At 47.2% G+C, this 15,727-nt stretch overlaps 3 non-coding genes and 1 pseudogene across 3 annotated transcripts; all 4 read right to left on the reverse strand.

Annotated features, from left to right (window-relative positions):
- Positions 1-7,701: 7,701 nt before the first annotated feature.
- LOC129862987 (U5 spliceosomal RNA) lies at positions 7,702-7,818 on the reverse strand. Its single transcript, XR_008760859.1, has one exon. It is a non-coding gene; the product is annotated as a U5 spliceosomal RNA (small nuclear RNA).
- Positions 7,819-8,199: 381 nt separating this feature from the next.
- LOC129862971 (U2 spliceosomal RNA) lies at positions 8,200-8,403 on the reverse strand (annotated as a pseudogene).
- A 2,589-nt stretch (positions 8,404-10,992) lies between these two features.
- On the reverse strand, positions 10,993-11,109 carry LOC129862988 (U5 spliceosomal RNA). The gene has a single exon (XR_008760860.1). It is a non-coding gene; the product is annotated as a U5 spliceosomal RNA (small nuclear RNA).
- Positions 11,110-11,507: 398 nt separating this feature from the next.
- LOC129862969 (U2 spliceosomal RNA) lies at positions 11,508-11,699 on the reverse strand. The gene has a single exon (XR_008760853.1). It is a non-coding gene; the product is annotated as a U2 spliceosomal RNA (small nuclear RNA).
- Positions 11,700-15,727: the final 4,028 nt, after the last annotated feature.

Genomic DNA, 15,727 nt, shown 5'->3' on the forward strand with positions numbered 1-15,727 from the left:
CAGAAGTTCGTCGGCTAAAACATCCCAAAAGGTCAGATAAAACTCCAAAGGGAGGGCGTCCTCCCCCGGTGATTTACCCCTCTTAACCTGTTGGGGATGGGGGCGCTGTTTAGACTATTTATGCTAATGTGGCTAATTTTTTAAACGGCTTCCCACAAAATCCTTGATCGTACAATATGCATATTATTATTATTATTGGATAGAAAACAGTCTATAGTTTCTATAGGAGTTGAAATTTTGTCTCTAAGTGGAACAGAGCCCATTCTACAGCAATTTCCCTGACATGGAGTCAGATTTGAGAAACGTTGGCCACTTTTCTGAAGTCATTTAAACGGGCACTGTCGTTGCTATGACTATACGGACACTTCTTACGTCTTCCCCTGGATGCCTTTACGTGATGACGATTCCAACGGGCTCGATTGCTCGTTCACAGGCCCTACAAATGAAAAAAACCTTTAGCTAGCAAGTCTTTTCTTGCTGCGTAACGCGCGTGGAAGACACCGACCCTCTCCTGTTCCAAGCATTAGTTTAGCCTGTTATATTTCTCCGGTCATCTTTTCACTCGTTATAGGAGTTACAAACATCACAAAGTAGTTAATTTAAAGCGTTTTATAGCAATTTATATCCGTTTAGTGCGATTTTGGGACATTTATTTTTGCAACGATGTGAAAAGTTGGGAACGCTTTTCAGTTCATCCCGAACGTAGTTGACATTTCCACATGGCAAGAGGACAGCTTTCCACCAAAAGACGATTTCTCCCAAGAAAGGATCCTTTGCCCAAGATACTGATGGAAGAACAGCTCAAGGTAGGACATTTTTATTATGATAAATCGTGTTTCTGTCGAAACATTTTAGTGGCTTAGGACGCCATGTTTTTTGACGTAGCTTCGCTTGGCGCAAACTGTATTGAAAAGTAAGGATAAATTAAAAAATGTAATAACGCAATTGTATTAAGAATTAAATTGTCTATCAATCCCTGTCCACCCTATATTTTTTAGTCACGTTTATGAGTATTTATGTATAAGAGTAGATCACTGTCTAAGTGGCGCAAGGACGTTTTCTTTACCAGCTTGTCTACATTTCACATTGTCTAACCATGATTTTGGTGGCTAAATATAAACATTTTCGATCAAACTGTATATGCATGTTGTAATGTGATGTTACAGGAGTGTCATCGGAAGAATTCTGAGAAGGTTAGTGAAAAAATTAATATCTTTTGGCGATGTTGACTTTTATCGCTCACTTTGGCTAGAATCAATGCTGGGCTGCTAATTGCTATGTGCTAAGCTAATATAACGATTTATTGTGTTTTCGCTGTAAGACACTTAGAAAATCTGAAATATTGTCTGTATTCACAGGATCTGTGTCTTTCGATTCGTGTATGCTGTGTATTTTTACGAAATGTTTGATGATTAGTAGTTAGGTAAACACGTTGCTCATTGTAATTATTCTAGTCCATTTGTGATGGTGGGTGCAATTGTAAACTATGCCATATACCTGAAATATGCACTTTTTTCTAACAAAACCTATCCCATACCATAAATATGTTATCAGACTGTCATCTAATGAGTTTTTTTGTTGGTTAGGGGCTATAAATATCTTAGTTTAGCCGAATTGGTGATGGCTACTGGTGTTGGTGGACAAATAAAAGATGGTGGATTATGCTAATGTGTTTTTAGGTAATAGATGTACATCTTTACATATTGTGTCTTCCCTGTAAAACATTTTAAAAATCGGAAATGTTGACTGGATTCATAAGATCTGTGTCTTTCATTAGCTGTATTGGACTTTAATGTGTGAAAGTTAAATATTTTAAAAAAATATTTTTTTTGAATTTCGCGGCACTGGTTTTTCAGTGGGGGGGGGGGGGGGTGTGCCGCTAGCGCCACGCTGATCCTAGACAGGTTAAAATGCTTCAGTCCCTTGTCAATTTCTGTCCTCGTCAGGTCTTTTGTCAGGTCGTCTGTGTTGGGTAGGGTCTTGTCGATGTAGGTTAACCTCTACAGAGTACCTAACACGGATCCGGGAGCACCCCCCACACCCCCCACACTGATTAGCATCGCTAGCATAGCGTCACAATTAAATAGTAGCATCTAAATATCATTAAATCACAAGTCCAAGACACCCAATGAAAGACACAGATCTTGTGAATAAAACCACCATTTCAGATTTTTTAAATGTTTTACAGGGAAGACACAATATGTAAATCTATTAGCTAAACACGTTAGCAAAATGACACCATTTTCTTACTCCAACAGTTTCTTACTCCATCAGGTGCTATCACCAATTCGGCTAAACTAAGATATTGATAGCCACTAACCAACAAAAAAATTCTTAAGATGACAGTCTGATAACATATTTATGGTATAGCATAGTTTTTTTTTTTAAATGTGCATTTTTCAGGTATAAATCACAGTTCTACATTGCAGCTGCAATCTGATATAGTGCTGATGCAGCTAGAACAATTACAGAGACCAACGTTATATAACTAATTACTTGTCTTAAAACATTTCAGAAAAAATACACAGCGTACAGACATTGAAAGCCCAACATCTGGTGAATCCAAACAATATTTCAGATTTTTTAAATGTTTTATAGCGAAATTAGCATAACTAGCTAATTAGCATAACCAGGCCAGCCAAAACCAGCTGGACGCGCGCGACCAGTTCACATGCACGACAGATATATGAAATAACATCGTAAATTGGGTCTTACTATTGCTGGTCTTTCATCAGAATGTTGATCAAGGTGTCCTTAGTCCTGATGAGTCGTTCAATCCATTCACAATGGCAACTTCCCCTCTTCATTTAGCCTGGGTACTGGTCGACTGGCACGGTCCATGTCCAAAGTTAAAAAACTCAAAGAACGGAACACGGCAAAACTCCCGAAAAAATTCTAATAATCTGATTAAACTATATTGAAAAAACATACATTACGGTGATATGGTCACATGTATCAAACAAACTTCGACACGGAGATAGTTTTCATCCGTAACGTCAGCATAACAAAAGACAATGCCACCTCTGAAAACGCGCATCTCAGAAACCGGAAGTTGTCGGTCACGCTAAAGAAATAGATCTTATTTCACGTCAGTACAAGATAAACAAAAAATTTCTCCTCTGACGTCTTCCAGACACCCAGAGGAAGAAGAAGGAAATGTCATTCGGGTCATAGGTCGCGTGACCATATATAGGCAGAGCTTTGAAGCGAGCATACACATCTTGCAATCTTTTTCTGGCTCAGGGAAAGTGCTGTGAAATGACCTGTGTTTGACTCAGAGACTCAATTGGAACGGTTTTAGAAACCATAGCTTGTTTTCTATCCAATGCTATATGGTTATATGCATATAGTAACAGCAATAATTGAATAAGAGGCAGTTTAGTCTGTAGAGGCAATTATGCTAATGCGAAACAGCACCCCCTGTATTCTCAAGAAGTTAAAATGTCCCCCATCGTCTCTTCACATACCTCTTTTACCCCAAACAGTTCCCCATAAAAATCCTCGACTACTTCTTTTATTCCCTCTGTATCTGTTTTTAAAACCCCATCTTTATCTTTTAAACCTGTCATTGTCCTACCCTTGCTAACTATTTTCTTAAAAAAGTACCTAGTGCACTTCTCCCCCTCTTCTAATTCCCTTTCTTTACTTCTTAAAATAACCCCCTTGCTTTTCTGTTCTGCTAAAAATGCCATCTCCTTCTTTACTTCTTTAATTTCATGGTTAAAATCCAGGCCCTGTTGGCATAAATTAAAATACCTTTCCAGTCGCTTTTGCAGTCCCACCATGCGTCTGTCTTTTTCTCTGCTTTTTTTCTTTCCTATCTCTCTAAAGAAGGTCCTCGTCCTTCCCTTCACCATTTCCCACCACTGTGCTCGTGTGTCAAAAAGGTCCTGTAGCGTCTGCCACTGGCTGAACTGCTCCCGGTACTGACTAACTACTCTATCATCTTCTAAAAGGGAGCAGTTCAATTTCCAGGGCCCTCTTCCCACAGTCACACCCGAGGTTAGTGAAAGGGTGCACGTCAGCATTACGTGATCTGAGAAGAAAGCAGGGGTTATTCTAGCATCAGTTGGGGGACAGTCCCGGGTAAACAGATAATCGATGCGAGAGGCTCTGGTGCCGTCACCACTGGTCCAGGTGAAGCCCTCCTCTCTTGGATGCAGGGTTTTAAAACAGTCAGTCAGTTTAAAATCCCTACAGAGCCCTTGCAATAAAACACTTGATCTGTCTACCTTAAAATCCTCTCCTGCCCCTCTCCTGTCTGCTCTACTTAAAACACAATTAAAATCCCCACCCACCACTAGAGGATCCCTCCCTAGCAGGTGGGACTGCAGGTCTTCTAAAAGTGCGCACCGGTCGTGTTTGTCATTAAAACCATACACATTTAGCACATTAAAATCCCTCCCCATAAAGGTAAAATTGGCTAAAAGAGCGCGTCCGCCTACCACCACCGTGCTCCCCCTCACCACCACCTGTGGGGTCTTGATTAAAATGGCAACACCGTCATTTTGGTTAAAATTGGAACCACTCCAAATGGAGGGCCCGTGCTGCCACTTATCCTCCCATTTACTGTAAGAGGATAAAAAGGGTAGACCACACTCCTGTAGTAAAAACACATCAGAGTTAAACCTTTCTAAAAAGGATAAAACCGACTGTGCTCTGGCTGCTGTTTTCACGCTCCTCACATTTATTGTAGTGATTTTAAAAGCCATAAAAGGGGTGAGTAAAAACAGTGCTAAAAGAAAAGAAGGCATTGAACAGTTAAAAGGGGGCTACTTTTCTAGGGAATTCTCTCTCTCCCTCCGGGGTAAGGGGGGGGGGGGCAGGGAGAGGAGGTTAAAACCGGACTTAAAAAGGAGATTTGATTGGGGGAGTTGGAGGGGAAGGTCCTGGGTTAATCCTCCCCCTGGGAGCTCTCCCACTCCACCTTTCCCTTTTTCCCTTCACCCTGTTCGGGGTCAGAGAGCTCCTCTGCGTTTCTTTTTTGTGGGGGGAGGTGTTCCTCCAGACCCTCCCCTCCCTCTCCCGTGCCTTCTGACACCGTCTCCATACTGTCAGACCCACTTGGGGAGCTCTCACTCAAGACCTCTCCGGGACCGTCTTTCTCTGCCCTTTCTCCTTCAGGGGTCACCTTAGTCTGGGGCAGGGGGATTGGGGTGGGTTTTGTCCTCTCCTCCCACTTCTTCCACCACTGCACCTTCCGTGCCCTCTACTACTGCCACCGCCTCCACCACTGTCTCCTCCACCACCACCTGCTCCACAACCACCTCCTCGGCAACTGCGTCGGTGACCACCACCTGACGCTCGGAAGCCCGGTCCGCGGCCGCCACCTCCCTCCTTTCGGCCCTGACCTTATTGGCCCAGGAGTAGGGGCAGCCGCGGATGACGTGGGACTGCTCGCCACAGAGGTTGCACGACCTTCCGTTCGTGCATTCCTCGTAGCGGTGGCCACCTCCCGGCACTTCATGCAGGCGACCTTCTTACAGGCCTCTGCAAGGTGGCCATGTTCACCACACTTACGGCACAGCTTGGGCTGGTCCTGGTAGTGAACATGGCCCCTGTTCTCTCCGAGGACTATGGTGGATGGGATGGCTTTCAACCCACCATAGCCCCCAGGGTCCTCCCACTGCTGGACAGTGACCCTCCAGGCCCCTGTCCAGATCCCGTCGGGATCCTTCACCTGGACCAGGGGCCCCCTCACGTTGCAGTACCTGCCCAGCCATACTGCAACGTCCTCCGGCTGTACGGTTTCATTGTACATACGGACAATAACAGTTTTAATGCTATTGTCCGTCAGCTTGGTCACCTCAAACATTGCTGTGAGGGACTCCTGAGTGTTCTGGGCATTCTGGAGTTCCCTCCAGAAGTCCCTCAGGTAGCTGCCGCTGGCAAAACTGACATGGAAGCCCTTCCCATAGGGGAGGGCGAGGATGCAGTTTACCTGCTCGGGATGGAAACCGAGTTCCTTTTGGAGGAATTTTCTGGAGAAATCCAATCGGGATAACTCCATTATTTTTCCTCCCTTCTCCTTTAGAAGGAGGCGCACTGCATGGTGCCTCCTCATGCCAGCCTGTGCTGCTGACATGATGGAGGCCCACTCCCTTTATAACCCAACACCAGTGGAAGTAGGGGGAGGGGAAGGGGAAAAAAAGGGGGGGGGGAGGAGGGGAGCGGGGGAAGGGAGAGGGGGTTGGGAAAGAGGTTTGGGAAAGATGGGGGAGGGGTGTAAGACAACCGAGGATGCTAGCAGGCTCAGCTAGGCTAAGCTAACCAGGGCCTACCAGCACCACGGGACACACAACAGCCTATCTAGCACAGCACCAAACTAATCTTGTGAACAGGGGGAAGGAACACTAGGAAGGGGGGGGATTTTTTTTTTTTTTTTTTAAATAATATTTTTTGTAAAGGGAAGGACACAAAAGGGAAAGACAAATTTAAACCACACACACCAAACAAACAAAGGCCAGGAGGCTAGCAGGTCTTACCAGCAGGCTAGGCTAAGCCTACCAGCTAGCAGTCCACAAGCCACGAGGCCTCACAACAATACCAAACGAGCACACAAACCAAAAAGGAGGGGGGAGAGGAACAAATTATTTGGGGAAAAAGGGGAGGGAAACAACAAGGGGCACACTAACTAACAAACCCTGCCAAACTTAAGGGACGAGGAAGCTAGCAAGCCTCACCAGCAGGCCAGACTAAGCTAACCAGCTAGCAGGCCAGCCAGCAAATGTCCCCCAGTTGACAACACAAAACGACAAGGGACTGGGACAAAAGGCAATTGGGGAGATAAACTAAAAGTACAAAATGGATGGGGACAAGGGGAACAAGGGAACCACAGTCAAACAAACAACAAACAAAGCCTGCCGCGCCTAAAAGGGCCAGGGGGCTAGTAGGCCAAGCCAATGCTAGCAGGCCCACAAGCCCGAAAGCCACTCAGGCTAGCAGACAACACAAAACTCAAAACAGTAGGAAGAGCTAAAGGTGGGGGAGGGTAGGATACAAGGGGGTGGAGAGATACAAAACAGGACAAACAAGGGGGAAAATGAAATGAAATTAAATAAGAAAGATAAAGACCAGAGGGCCTTTAAACTCACCCTACAGGTGCTGGTGCACCTGTAGCCCACCACCAAAACCACCACCTGACCCAGGACGAAAGAACATACAAGGTTAAAACAAACAACAAAAAATGATAATTTTAACAGAATTAAATAACACAATTTCCCGGGCGCCCTCCGGCCTGCGATCACTTCTCCGATCAAGTGCAGCACTGACAAGGTAACTACACTTGATCTTAGCCAAAAGGCCGAGAAGCGATAACCCACAAATGGTACCCTGCAGCCGCCGGGCACCCGGGGGTCTCGGCAGACTTTGGCGGTTCGGCAAAAGGTGGCTCCTCCTCCCCCCCCCCCCTTCCCTGGCGACAGACAGACAGGCGGGTGTTTTTTATTGATTTTGAAAGTCGCCAATGCGTCTTGAAGTCACTAGCTCTTTACGCCGCCTAGTGCGACGACGACGACGACGACTATTTGTTCAAAGCCCGGTAAATACGCCAGTCGTCCGTCCGTCGGGCTTGAACTCAATTGCCCTTAGCGACTAGTCAAACGCATGAGCAACAAGTCTCTGCTGCGGCGGCGGCGGCGGCGGCGTCGTCGTCGTCATCATCATCATCTCTGTCAATTTCTCTTGAAACAAGATATAGCGGGCTCTGCCAGAAGCAAAGCCCTTCCAAAAATACTTTGAACTCATAAGTGTTCCTCTCCACGGAAGTCTTTAGTAAAAGGCGAAAGGCTTGTGCGTAATGAAGAGAAACCAGAGTCGTATGGAAGTCAGAAGTCGGGGCCCCGAGACACACTCTGTGCACTACTAGGCTGGGATCTCGCGGGTGGGTAGTCACCCAACCCACTCGGACAACTTTTCCACGGCTGTGTGTGGGTAAAAAGTCACAGACAGACAGACAGACAGACAGAGACAGACAGACAGACAGACAGACAGAGACAGACAGACAGACAGACAGACAGTCTCACTCACTCACTCACTCACTCACTCACTCACTATCCTGACCAACGTTTTTTTTTTTTTTTTTTTTTTTTTAAGTAAAATGGCGGGAAACGGGGGAACCCACGAAGAGCGCTTCGCCCTACTTTCACTTTGGATGTTTTTTTTCCCCTTTCTTTTCTTGACAACGGGAGGAATGTGTGTGTGTGTTGCACCGTTCCCGGAGGTACTGCAATACCGGGTCGATGCGTGGAGCGGATGCGTGGAGCGGACGGAGCAAGCCCCATTTCCGACTCCCTGTTCGAAAAATCCATTTAATATGTAGTCCCCCGATGGGGGACGTATCAGATATTAAACTGATAAGAACAGATTTTTTTTTTTTTTTTTTATTATTTTATATAAAAATATAAAATATTTATTTATTATCTTCCATAACCAACAAAAATCTTCAATTTTTACATAATTTCAAATCATATCTCTTTGACCAACAAAATCATTCTCAAAAACCTACTAAATAACCAACTCACCTCTTCAATTTTACATAAGAAACCAACTCAAATCTTCCAATTTACATAATTTCAAACTATATTTCTCTAACTAACAAAAATCCATCAAAACTTAAACAATAACCATAACCAATCACTCAATTAACATCTTATGGAAACTCCTCCCTCCCCCTCCCCTCTCCCATCTACCCACCAACACAAAAATGTCACTCAGGGCCATCTCCCTTCCTCTGTCCCACCCTCAAAGCCATCCCTTCACCCTCGTCCCAACTACTGACCGGGGACCCTATGTCCCCATACAGGTATCCTGTACCTCCCTCCATCCCCCTGCTTAATGCCATCACCTGGCGGTCCAACTCCTCTAGTGGTGTGAAAGAAGAAGAAGAAAGAGAGGGAGCCCACGAAGGTCCTGCCACTTCTCCCTCTCCTCCCCCCTCCCCACCCCCTCTCATCCTCCCGCTGTCTATCGGCTCCACCTGCTTCTTTTTCTTTTGCAAAGGCACCAATGGGTTATTTTTCTCCACTACTCTTTCCGACTCCCTGTACAAACCCTTCTCTCTCATCTCCTTTCCAAATTCTTTCTCATATTTTTTTAGCACCCTCTTAAATTCCCCTTCCCCCATCCCCATAACCTCCTCCTGGAATTCTACATACTCCCACTCCGCTACCTGCCCTATCTCCTCCGCCCTTTCTAACATCATCCCCAGGATTATTCTTTTTGCCTCCTCAATCCGCAACAAATTTACATCTTCCACCTTCCCTTTCCTCTTTCTCCCTTTTCCCATTTCTCCCCCCTCTATCTCACCCTCCTCTCCTTCCATCTCCTCCTCCTCTCCTTCTGCCCCAGCCATTTCCCCCTCTACTCTAACCCTCTCCATCCCGGCCCCCACTCCTTCTGTCCCGGCCACCACCACCACTCCTTCTGTCCCAACCACATCTCCTTCCATCCCGGCCACCACTCCTTCTGTCCCGTCCACCACTCCTTCTGTCCCGTCCACCACTCCTTCTGTCCCAGCCACCACTCCTTCTGTGCCGTTCCACTTCTTCTCTTTCTCCTCTTCTCTCTCTGACTCCTTTGGTACAGTTCCTTCCTCTCTGCCACCACCTTCTGCGCGCTCCTCTCCTCTTCTACCCCCATCCCCAGCTCTCGCTCCCCCCCCAGCTGCAGACGCGTATGACCTTCGCCTAGCCTGGCAATCTCGCCACAGGTGCTCCACCGAGCCACACCCGTGACACTTCTTAGGCTCACTACAATCCCTTGCCTCATGCTCGCTCGACCCACAATACCTGCATTTTCTTTCGCCGCACGAGGCAAGGGTATGGCCATAGGCCATACAACGCCTGCAAAATGGAGGCTGACGGGCATAAAACAATGTTCCCCTGTCAGCCCCCAGGGAGAACATAGCCGGGGGATGGAGGTAACCACCTAAACCCTTCGGGTCCTCCCTCAGGAGGACCTGGAAACTTCTCTTCCCAGTCCAAAAACCCAGCGAGTCATTGAGGTGCTTTGCTGAAGATACACTATTCGTGTATCTCCCCAAAAAAGCCCTCACGTCCTCATCTTTAACGTAAGGGTTATAGATGTTCACAGTTATAACCCTGAAGTTATTTTTCCCCAAACTGGTCACCTCATAGTTGTTCATCGGCCTTTCCTCTCCCACTTCTCTTGCTTTTTCCAGTACCTTATCGTGGATCCGCTCTGTTCTCAATGCCACTTCATAAGCCTTCTCCAAAGGATTATCTTGTAGGCAAAACACATCCTTCACTGCCAATTTAAACACCCCGATCAGGATGGTCCTGCCAAACGTTCCCCGCTCAAAAGGCCCCTCCTCCTTATTCTTCCATCTAAAACGAACCGTGTTCGCAAGTCCAATAACCGGCACCGACCTATGGAACGCACTCTGCTCCATCCCCACAATGAGAATGGAGCACTTAACTCCGCTCACGCTCTCTTCCCAGACAACAAAGACCCGACAAGAAAAACAAAAACCAACAACCAACCAAACGTCAATACAACAAATCCAAAACCTTTACCGCCCTCCTATCTACGACCTTTTGACTAAGCGAGCTCTGGGGCACCTCGGTACCAAGCTTGATCTTAGCCAAAAGGCCGAGAAGCGATAACCCACAAATGGTACCCTGCAGCCGCCGGGCACCCGGGGGTCTCGGCAGACTTTGGCGGTTCGGCAAAAGGTGGCTCCTCCTCCCCCCCCCCCACCCCTTCCGACAGACAGACAGGCGGGTGTTTTTTATTTTTGAAAGTCGCCAATGCGTCTTGAAGTCACTAGCTCTTTACGCCGCCTAGTGCGACGACGACTATTTGTTCAAAGCCCGGCAAATACGCCAGTCGTCCGTCCGTCCGTCCGTCGGGCTTGAACTCAATTGCCCTTAGCGACTAGTCAAACGCATGAGCAACAAGTCTCTGCTGCGGCGGCGTCGTCGTCGTCATCATCATCATCTCTGTCAATTTCTCTTGAAACAAGATATAGCGGGCTCTGCCAGAAGCAAAGCCCTTCCAAAAATACTTTGAACTCATAAGTGTTCCTCTCCACGGAAGTCTTTAGTAAAAGGCGAAAGGCTTGTGCGTAATGAAGAGAAACCAGAGTCGTATGGAAGTCAGAAGTCGGGGCCCCGAGACACACTCTGTGCACTACTAGGCTGGGATCTCGCGGGTGGGTAGTCACCCAACCCACTCGGACAACTTTTCCACGGCTGTGTGTGGGTAAAAAGTCACAGACAGACAGACAGACAGACAGACAGACAGAGACAGACAGACAGACAGACAGACAGACAGACAGACAGAGACAGACAGACAGAGACAGACAGACAGTCTCACTCACTCACTCACTCACTCACTCACTATCCTGACCAACGTTTTTTTTTTTTATTTTTTTTTTTAAGTAAAATGGCGGGAAACGGGGGAACCCACGAAGAGCGCTTCGCCCTACTTTCACTTTGGATGTTTTTTTTCCCCTTTCTTTTCTTGACAACGGGAGGAATGTGTGTGTGTGTTGCACCGTTCCCGGAGGTACTGCAATACCGGGTCGATGCGTGGAGCGGATGCGTGGAGCGGACGGAGCAAGCCCCATTTCCGACTCCCTGTTCGAAAAATCCATTTAATATGTAGTCCCCCGATGGGGGACGTATCAGATATTAAACTGATAAGAACAGATTTTTTTTTTTTTCTGGAAAAAGTTTATTAGCACATTTCCTTTAAAACAGCTCATACATTTTTACATCATTTATACACATAAAAACGGCAATAAGGCATAAAAACACAGCATTTGAACATTACTTTTAAATTTGTTAAAAGTACATGTTGTTTTAAAACAATGAAAAACAACCATGAATAAAAGTACTTTTCTAGTAAAAACATCAAATCTGTAAAAGCCGTTTAAAAATGTGTACTAATGATTTAACAAGGTAAAACACTTTTAAGACGTTGAAAACATGTTAAAAAGTCACTTTGTTAAAAAGCTGTCTTCGGTCCTTTGTACAGGTGCGGGGTGAGTCCTTATCAAACTCGCCTCATTCTGCTCCTCTGGATAAACTACCGTCCCATCCTTCGGGGGCCAGAGGAGATCCCTCCCCTAGGCGCATCGCCCTAGGCGCCGCAGCGCTGTCAGGCCGTGGCCGCCGGGACCTAGGGTGTTGTGGGGGACCCTTCGCTTGGGGTCGAGGCCCCCTTCCTTCTGTACCACCCCAGGGCTTCCGTGGCTACCATAGCCACTGCCTGGGGGGTGGTCTCTACGTTCTTCGCTACCAGCAGGTTGCGGGAGGACCACAGGGCGTCCTTCAGGCACGTGAGGGTGGGCCAGAGCTTAGTGAAGGCCTTCGATGGAATGGGCCTTCGGCCCACCCCGTACAGCACGAGCTGAGGCGTTAGGTCCTCCCCTGCTGGTAGACACGGAGTGATCAGGGGGCCTGCTTCCTTCCACAGGTCCCTGGCGGCTCTGCACTCACAGAGCAGGTGCCTCACCGACTCGTCTTGGCCGCAGCCTGGTCGGGGGCACGCGGATGTTCTCGCCATGCCCCGTGAGTGCATAACGGCCCTGACCGGGAGGATCTCATGGGCGACCATCCAGGACAGGTCCCGGTGCCAATTCAGGAGAGCAGGATGGGCCACATTACGCCAAACCGTTGTGGGCTCGCCTATAGCAAGCCCGCGTACTGGACACACTGGTTCCCGATCCTGCACAAGAGAGAGAAGAGAGCGGTGTTTAGTTAAAACCGTGACTGCTTCTTTTTCCAGTTTAAAATGTCTTAAAAATTTCTGGAGCTGGGCGTAGTGAGTGGGGAGCAGGAAAGAGACTGGGGCTCGCAGGTCGACTGGGATCAGCCCCAGAGACCTGAGGTAAGATCCCAGCCAGAACCGTGCGAGGGCCTGGGTCTTGTTGGTGACCGGGGAGGTGGCAAGAGTCAGATGTAGCGCTGTGTAGCGGCTGCCCAGGAACAAGTAGAGGTCGGGCAAGCCCTTCCCCCCCTTGGACCTGGGCCTCTTGACCACCTCCCTCCTCAGCCTCTCCCACTTGCTTCCCCACAGGAAATAAAACAGCATCCGGTCCAGAGCTAAAAGAGTTGTTCGTGGGGGGATAAAAACAGAACTGATTAATAAGAGAACAGGTAAAATCACAGCCTTGATGATTAAAACCTTGCCCTCAAATGTCAGTCGTCTCAGTCCCCAAAAACCCAGTCTCTGTCTTACAGTCCCTAAAATCCCGGTCCAATTGCCACTACCTCCTCCCTCCCTGTCAAATTTTACCCCCAGAACCCTTATGTCTGTCATTTTAACTGTCAGTGGTAGTCTGGTCAAGTCTGAGTCTGCCCACGGTCCGAAGAATTGGGCCTCTGTCTTTTTCCTATTCAGTCTCGCCCCAGAGGCTTGTCCGTACCAGTCAGTCCTGTCCAGGGTCCTGTCAACAGATAAAAGGTCGGTGCATAAAATATTGACGTCGTCCATATAAAAGACGCACTTGGCAGTCATCCCCCCACTCCCCGGGATACCCACCCCACTGATCCGTTGGTCCCTTCTCAAGACCTGTGCCAGTGGTTCAATACAAGCAACAAACAGGAGGGGAGATAATGGACAGCCCTGACGGACGCCGCAGTGTACTCCCACCGCTCTTGACAAATGCCCGTTTACCAGGATTCTGCTGGTGATGTCCCTATACAGCAATCCCACCCAAGCTAGAAACCTTTCTGGGAACCCCATTTTTTGCAGTACCTTAAAGAGGTACTGGTGCGAGACCCGATCAAAGGCTTTCTCAAAATCTAAATTTAGGACTATAAGCCGCATGTTTCTGTCTCTCGCATAACAGATGGCATCTCTGATCAGTACTAGGCTGTCCGTGATCTTCCTTCCCGGAATGGCACAGGCTTGATCCGGGTGGATCACCTCCCCTAAAACAGAAGACATTCTGAGTGTTAAAACCTTGGTAAAAAGTTTACAATCAAAATTTAAAAGGGTAATCGGTCTCCAGTTTGTCAGGTCAGTCCTGTCGTTTTTCTTGTGTAAAAGGGTCACGATTCCTACTCTAAAACTGTCAGGTAGTCTGTCAAGTTGTTCGAAGTCAGTAAAAACAGTCAGAAGTTCGTCGGCTAAAACATCCCAAAAGGTTAGATAAAACTCCAAGGGGAGGCCGTCCTCCCCCGGTGATTTTCCCCTCTTAAAATGTCTCAGTCCTTCGTCGAGTTCAGTCTTTGTCAGGTCTTTCGTCAGGTCGTCCGTGCTGGGTATGGTCCTGTCAATGTATGTTAAAACGTCCTCCATAATCTCCTCACATACATCTTTTACCCCGAACAGTTCCCCGTAAAAATCCTCGACTACTCCTTTAATTTCTTCTGTGTCTGTTTTTAAAACCCCATCTTTATCTTTTAACCCTGTCATTAACCTACCCTTGCTGACTATCTTCTTAAAAAAGTATCTAGTACACTTCTCCCCCTCTTCTAATTCCCTTTCCTTGCTTCTTAAAATAACCCCCTTGCTCTTATGTTCTGCTAAAAATGCCATTTCTTTCTTTACTTCTTTGATTTCTTGGTTAAAATCAAGGCCCTGTTGGCATAGGTTAAAATACCGTTCCAGTCTCTTCTGCAGTCCCAACATGCGTCTATCTTGTTTCTTACTTTCTCTCTTTCCTATCTCCCTGAAGAAGGTCCTCGTCTTACCCTTCACCATTTCCCACCACTGTGCGCGTGTATCGAAGAAGTCCTGTAGCGTCTGCCACTGGCTGAACTGCTCCCGGTACTGGCTAACTACTCTATCATCTTCTAAAAGGGAGCAGTTCAGTTTCCAGGGCCCTCGTCCTACAGTCACACCCGAGGTTAGTGAGAGGGTGCACGTCAGCATTACGTGATCTGAGAAGAAAGCGGGGGTTGTTCTAGCATCAGTTGGGGGACAGTCCCGGGTAAACAGATAGTCAATGCGAGAGGCTCTGGTGCCGTCACCACTGGTCCAGGTGAAGCCCTCCTCTCTTGGATGCAGGGTTTTAAAACAGTCGGTTAGTTTAAAATCCCTGCACAACCCTTGCAATAAAACGCTTGACCTATCTACCTTAAAATCCTCTCCTGCCCCTCTCCTATCTGCTCTACTTAAAACACAGTTAAAATCCCCACCCACTACTAGAGGATCCCTCCCCAGCATGTGGGACTGCAGGTCTTCTAAAAGTGTGCAACGGTCATGTTTGTTGTTAAAACCATATACATTTAGCACGTTAAAATTCCTCCCCATAAAAGTACAGTTGGCTAAAAGAGCACGCCCCCCAACCACCACTGTGCTCCCCCTCACCACCACCTGTGGGTTCTTGAATAAAATGGCAACACCATCGTTTTTATTAAAATTGGATCCGCTCCAAATGGAGGGCCCGCGCTGCCACTTTTCCTCCCATTTGTTGTAAGAGGATAAAAAGGGTAAGCCACACTCCTGTAATAAAAACACATCTGAATTAACACTTTCTAAAAAGGATAAAACAGATTGTGCTCTTATTTCCGTCTTCACACTCCTAACATTAATGGTGGTGATGTTAAAAGCCATGAAAGGGGTGAATAAAAACAGTGCTAAAAGGAAAGAAGGCATTAAACCAGTTTAAAAGGGGTTATTTTCCAGATTCATTCTCTCTCTCCCTACGGGGTAAGGGGGGGTGGTAGGGAGAGGAGGTTAAAACAGGGTTTAAAAACGATTCCTGGTTAGGAGAGTTGAGAGGGAAGACCCTGGACTCATCCTCCCCCTG

The sequence above is a fragment of the Salvelinus fontinalis genome, chromosome 9, assembly GCF_029448725.1.
Source record: "Salvelinus fontinalis isolate EN_2023a chromosome 9, ASM2944872v1, whole genome shotgun sequence".
NCBI lineage: Eukaryota > Metazoa > Chordata > Actinopteri > Salmoniformes > Salmonidae > Salvelinus > Salvelinus fontinalis.